The sequence below is a fragment of the Mandrillus leucophaeus genome, unplaced genomic scaffold (assembly GCF_000951045.1).
Source record: "Mandrillus leucophaeus isolate KB7577 unplaced genomic scaffold, Mleu.le_1.0 Scaffold758, whole genome shotgun sequence".
In the NCBI taxonomy this organism is placed as follows: Eukaryota; Metazoa; Chordata; class Mammalia; order Primates; family Cercopithecidae; genus Mandrillus; species Mandrillus leucophaeus.
In genome coordinates this window covers 76,594-83,707 of record NW_012108230.1, presented here as the reverse complement: position 1 = coordinate 83,707, position 7,114 = coordinate 76,594, and positions in this window count along the sequence as shown.

The following is a 7,114-nucleotide window of genomic DNA, read 5'->3' as shown; positions in this document are numbered from 1 at the left end:
TGGAAAAAGTCAATGTTGAAAAATAAAATATTAGTTTGACGTCACTTCATATGTAAGTTATTAAAAACAATTTGTATAATTACTGAATTACATATTAAATATTTGAAAATACTATTTTGCAATGATAGACTCAATCAAAAACAGAGATTTTTGTTGTTGTTTTATTTCATTTTGTTTTGTTTTCTTCAAATTAACTTCTCCAACTTTGGGTCATGTCTTCTATGTAACACAGAAAAAAATGTCTATTCTTAGCTATTTATAACAATTATGCGTTGTATTCATCTTATCACAAACAACTACTTAATTAAACTTACCTTAATTACCTTTGTTTAGGAGCTCTGACCTAGTGAATTTGAAAATATACAGGACCTGTTAATAGTTACTGAACTTCTAAGCCTTATTTCACATTAATCATTTGTCCTTGGGCAAGTTATTTACTATATTTGGGTGTCACTTCCTTCACATATAAAATTCAGGAATAACATTTCAAACCTTGAATAAAATACTTAGTTATCAATCACACAAATTATTGGGAATCTGTATTTTTTGGAAATGTATTAATCACTCACACACACCATACACATAGTCCCACAGATAGATCATAGTTGGTTTCATAATGCTTTGAGAGTAGACATCTCTGGTATCGGTGACAGAGGCCTTAATAAGTCTCTGCGGCTTCATTATGTTCTCAATTAATGTCAATCATGTCATAACATTGGTCTTAGAGTGCAGATCTATTTGTTAGTTGTTTTATCGGGCCAGGTTCATTATAGGGCTTAGTTTTTTTTCCAATACCAGATAACCATTCAATTAACCAATATTTGTTCTTACTCTTTAGGTAAATATTGATATTAATTTGGGGTGCTTCAAGTTAAATTTTTGTTGTTATGCTTTGACCCTTATGTTTGAAGGAAGGCCTTTTCAGTTCTGCAATTGCAATACAAATTACCCTTAAGGAATTACTTTGTAGAATTTTACTTAATTTTAGGAAAGATTTGGGTCAGCCTTTAACATGCACAGGTATCTATTAGTAGTTTGGATGCACAGAAATAATTGTAACCTACTTATTTACTTGTTTATTCAAATATCCATGTATACACACATTCTTATGTGTAGTTTGATAGTTGACATATTTCATATTTTTATAACATCTTGGTAACTGAAGTTTCATACAATTTTGAATCTATTCTATAATTCCTCCCCTCATTTTAGTAGTTTCTGTGATTTAAATTTTAGAACTATAAAAGCAAGAAACATGTTGCATAAAATTATTACAAATGAGATCTGATATATTTCTGAAAATGAAATGAAAATTAACCAAGTTAACTTGAAGGATAAATGTCATCATGCTTTCCAATGTGCTATATTGTTTTTTAAATATGTAAATGCAAATTATTTTAAGGTTGGTCTTCCTGCTTTCATCATTGCTCCATTTTAGTCTCTTCTCAACACTGCATTCTGAGTGATTTTACTAAAACCTTAATTCAGCTCATGTTACTCTTCTGTTTCAAATCCTCCAATCACTTCCCATGTCATTTCTTTTTGCAAAGGTCTTCAAGAGATTCAACATTTGTCTTCTTACTCCATTTTGATCCTAGTTTCTATTTTGTTCCATTATAAGGAACACTGTGTTCCTTATAATGTTTTCTTTTTTAAAAAAAGAAATGCCTAACTAGGTTTCTGATACAGGGCATTTAAAAAAATTTTTTTTTTATTTTTGTCTGAGTACACAGTAGGTATATATATTTACGGGGTACATGAGATGCCTTGATACAGGCATGCAATGTGAAATAAGCACATTATGGAAAATAGGGTATCCATCCCCTCAAGCATTTATTCTTTGAATTACAAACAACCCAATTACACTCCATAAGTTATTTCAAAATATACAATTAAGTTATTATTGACTATAGCCACCCTGTCTGACTATTAAATAGTAGGTATTATTCATTCTATTTTTTTTGTACCTAATAACAATCCTTATCTCCCCAGCCCCCAGCCTTGCCCACACTCCCACTACCCTTCCCAGCCTCTGGTAACCATCCTTTTACTTTCTTTCTCCAAGAGTTTAATTTTATTTGTGATCCCACAGATAAATGAGAACATGTGGTGTTTGTCCTTCTGTTCCTGGCTTGTTTCACTTAATATAATGATCTCCAGTTCTGTCCATGTTGTTGCAAATGACTGATTCTCATTCTTTTTTATGGATGAATAGTACTCCATTATGTGTATGTATGACATTTTCTTTATCCATTCATCTGTTGTTGGACACTTAGGTTGCTTCCAAATCTTAGATATTGTAAATAGTGCTGCCACAAACGTAGGAATACAGATATCTCTTTGATATATATATTTCTTTTGGGTGTATACCCAGGAGTGGGATTGCTGGATCATATGGTAGCTCAAGTTTTAGTTTTTTGAGGAACCTCCAAACTGTTCTCCATAGTGGTTGTAATAATTTACATTCCCATCAACCATCTACAAGGGCTCCATTTTTCCATATCACCACCAGTATTTGTCATAACCTGACTTTTTCATAAAAGCTGTTTAACTGGGGTGAGATGATATCTCATCATAGTTTTGATTTGCAGTTCTCTGATGCTCAAGGACATTGATAATCTTTTCATAGGCCCATTTGCCATTTGCTTGTCCTTTTTTGAGAAATGTCTATTCAAATCTTTTGCCCATTTTTTTATTGGATTATTAGATTTTTTCCTGTAGAGTTGTTTGAGCTCCTTATATAGTCTTGTTATTAATTTCTTCTCAGATGGGTAGTTTGAAAATATTTTTTCCCATTCTGTTGGTTGTCTCTTCACTTTGTTGATTGTATCCTTTGCTGTACAGAAGCTTTTTAACTTGATGTGATCCCATTTGTCTATTTTTGCTCTCTTTGCCTGCGCTTGTGGGGTACTGCTCAAGGAATTTTTGCCCAGAACAATATCCTAGAGATTTTCCCCAATGTTTCCTTGTAGTAGTTTCATAGTTGTAGGTCTTAGTCTTTAATCCATTTTGATTTGATTTTTTTATATGACAAGAGATAGGGGTCTAGTTTTATTCCTCTGCATATAAATCTCTGATTTTCCCAGCACCATTTATTGAAGAGATTGTCTTTTTCCAGTGCATGCTCTTGACACCTTTGTCGAAAATGAGTTCACTGTAGTTGTGTGGATTTTTTCCCGAGTTCTCTATTTTGTCCCACTGGTCTATGTGTCAGTTTTTATGCCAGTAGCGTAGTGTTTGGTTACTATAACTTTCTAGTATAATCTGAAGTCAGGTAATGTGATTCCTCCAGTTTTGTTCCTTTTTTTAGGATACCTTTGGCTATTCTAAGTTTTTTTGTAGTTCTATATAAATTTCACAATGTTTTTATCCATTTCTATGAGAAATGGTATTTTGATAGGGATTGCATTGAATCTGTGTAATGTTTTGGGTAGTATAGACATTTTAACATGACTGATTCTTCTAATCCATACACATAAAATTTTTTTTTCATTTTTGGCGTTCTCTTCAATTTCATTCATCAGTATTTTATACTTTTCATTGAAGAGCTCTTTCATTTATTTGATTAAGTTAATTCTAGGTATTCAATTTTATGTGTAGCTATTGTAAATGGGATTACTTTTTAATTTCTTTTTCACATTTCAATATTGGCATATAAAAATGCTACTGATTTTTGTCTGTTAATTTTGTATCATGAATTAACTGGATTCACCAGTTCTAATAGTTTTGTTGTGGAGCTTTTAGGTTTTCACAAATATTAAAATATTATGTTCTGCAAACAAGGATAGTTTGACTTCCTCCTTTCCAATTTGGATGCCCTTTATATCTTTCTCTTGTCCGATTGCTCTAGCTATGACTCACAGTACTATGCTGAATAATAGTGATGTCAGTGGGCATCCTTTTCATGTTCCATATCTTATTGGAAAGTCTGGCATTTGTTCTTCTTCCCCTTGTCTGGAATGTTCTTTCCTTCAGTTTGCTCATGGTTCACACCTTCATTTACTTCTGCTTTTTGCTTCCTTGTCGGCTTCTCAGTGAACAGTTTCTACACTCTAGATAACATCCCACTGACAGTTTAACACTTCCTATAGCCTTTATTACCTTATTTTTTTATTATAGCAATTACTCCCTCCTAAGGTACTACAGACAAGATTTTGTGGATATGTCTTGTATTTTTTTTTCACTTATTGCCTTAGATTCCTAATTACTGTATCTTATGTGAGAGCTGAAAAATACAAAGCAAAAATTAAACCATCTGACTTGTCATCAACGTAGAAAAGGCAAAACTTTACCTCTACCCTCTTAGAGTCCCCAGCTGTTCCTGAAAATTAAATGGATGTAAGATAGATTAACAAATTTAACTTGTATATGAAATGGAGGCTCTTATGAGAAAATGAATACTAAAAGAAATGGAAAACCCCCAATTTTTTAATACTAAGTTGAACAAGACAGACAATTGTGGAAAAGTAACTAATTTTGTGGAGAGGTTAAAGGAAGATAAAAATTATTTTAACAAGGTCTGTGTGTACAGAATTATCTCACTATGACTCTCCAAAGAATATTTATTTTCTTTTGATACACCAAGGGCATCATTCACATGGGAGATTTCGTCTCCTTTTTTTCAGAATGAAAGAGATTTAAATGCCCTTCTTGCATCTGCTGTTTTTCAAGTGTCTAGCTTAAAACAATCTTAATTTTAGTATAAGGACTCCACTTTAGTGTGGCATATTTTGGAGACATATTCCGCCATCTTTCACTAGTTATGGAAAACCAAAATATGTGAAAATACATTTGCATTTTTTATCAAATACTTATATAGAACAATCTTTCGTATGGCACATATTTTTCTCTTTGAACACTCATTCATTCATTCATTCATTTATTCGTTCATTCATTGTGTTTATGTGTGCCAATTTGACAAAGTTATAACTCTTTTCCTAAATTTTTTCTCAATTAGAGAAGACATTCGAATTTTGTGAAACAAAACAATCATGTAAATAATTTCATATGTTCACAGGGAAATTTTGCCTTACTTTTTTTTTACATTAAGAGTAACTTTTTATTTAATAATGTAGACAAGATGCAAATTAGCATTTGCTTAAGCAAAAGTTTACTGAACCTGTCTTTCATATGAAAAATGGTTGCCAAAGTCAACCTTTTAATGTTCAGAATTTTAAAATTGTACATACTCTGGTGAAAATAGATTAATCAATAACTTAAAATTTTTTTCAACAATGTTGTTTTTGGAGTGTTTGTAATTGTTTTGCACAATTTCATGTTCTTTAGAGAAATAGGTTAGGTGAGACATACATTTTAAATTAGTAAGTAAAATTAGAATCTCTCGATTCTACTATTTTCTTTCTACCATAAGTTACAGCCACTTACAATTAAAATATATGTTTTTTCAATACATTACAAAATTAAAGAAAACAGAAAGCACCTATTTCTCAGGCAAATATCCTATTTACTTTAATTATAATTTTCTAAAATGCAAAATTTCTCATACTAGGAATCATAACTACATAGATATCTGCAAAAATTTAATTTTGTATTTTAATTTTAGCATTTTAAAGAAATAAAAATTATAATTATTTTAAAAGAAAAATGTAACTATTGAATAAACTATTGAGTCATTCTGCCTTTAAGACAAATTATTACTGGGAATTTTTCTAGTAAACTTAAGGTCTTTAGTAGAACATTTAAGTCAATTAAAAATCCTTATCTGAAAGTATTTATATTTTTCATAAAAGTAAGGAAGGTTATATTCACTTTTTATATAAATAATTATTTACAGAACTTAAAGTATAATAATAATAATTATATATTTACATATAATTAACATATATTGGATATGCAAAGGCATAAGAATGACACAATGGACTTTGGGGACTCAGGAGGAAAGGGTGGCAAGGGGGTGAGGGATAAAAGTCTACAAATTGGGTTCAGTTGTTGCGGGGAGTCAGGGACCCTGAACGGAGGGACCGCCTGAAGCCACAGCAGAAGAACATAAATTGTGAAGATTTCATGGACATTTATTAGTTCCCCAAATTAATACTTTTATAATTTCTTATGCCTGTCTTTACTGCAATCTCTGAACATAAATTGTGAAGATTTCATGGACACTTCTCACTTCCCCAATCAATACCCTTGTGATTTCCTGTGCCTGTCTTTACTTTAATCTCTTAATCCCATCATCTTCTTCGTAGGCTGAGGAGGATATATGTTGCCTCAGGACCCTGTGATGATTGCGTTAACTGCACAAATTGTTTGTAGAGCATGTGTGTTTGAACAATATGAAATCTGGACATCTTGAAAAAAAGTACAGGATAACAGCAATGTTCAGGGAACAAGAGAGATAAGATTTCTGGCCGCTGGTGAGCTGGACAGAACAGAGCCATATTTCTTTTGTGTCAAATGCAAATAGGAGAAATATCGCTGAATTCTTTTTCTCAGCAAGGAACATCACTGAGAAAGAGAATGCACCCCTGAGGGTAGGCCTGTGAATGGCTCCTGTGGGGGTGGCCGCCTTTTACGGTCGAAGCCGAAGGGATGAAATAAGCCCTGGTCTCCTGTAGCACTCCCAAGCTTATTAGGATGAGGAAATTCCCGCCTAATAAATTTTGGTCAGACAGGTTGTCTGCTCTCAAACCCTGTTTCCTGATGAGATGTTATCAATGACAATGCGTGCCTGAAACTTCATTAGCAATTTTAATTTCACCCCATCCTGTGGTCCTGTGATCTCGCCCTGCCTCCACTTGCTTTGTGATATTTTATTACTTTGTGAAGTATGTGATCTCTGTGACCCACACCCTATTCATGCACTCCCTCCCCTTTTGAAAATCGCAAATAAAAACTTGCTGGTTTTAAGGCTCCAGGAGCATCACAGAACCTGCCCACGTGTGATGTCTCCCCCGCACACCCAGCTTTAAAATTTCTCTCTCTCGTACTCTTTCCCTTTATTTCTCAAACCAGCCAAGACACCTAGGAAATAGAAAAGAACCCATGATAAATCACAACAACACATAATCATGAAATGTATAACACAAAATAAGTGTGATATATATCCAACATGTTTATTTTGTATATAAAAATATATATAAATATTTATTTTATA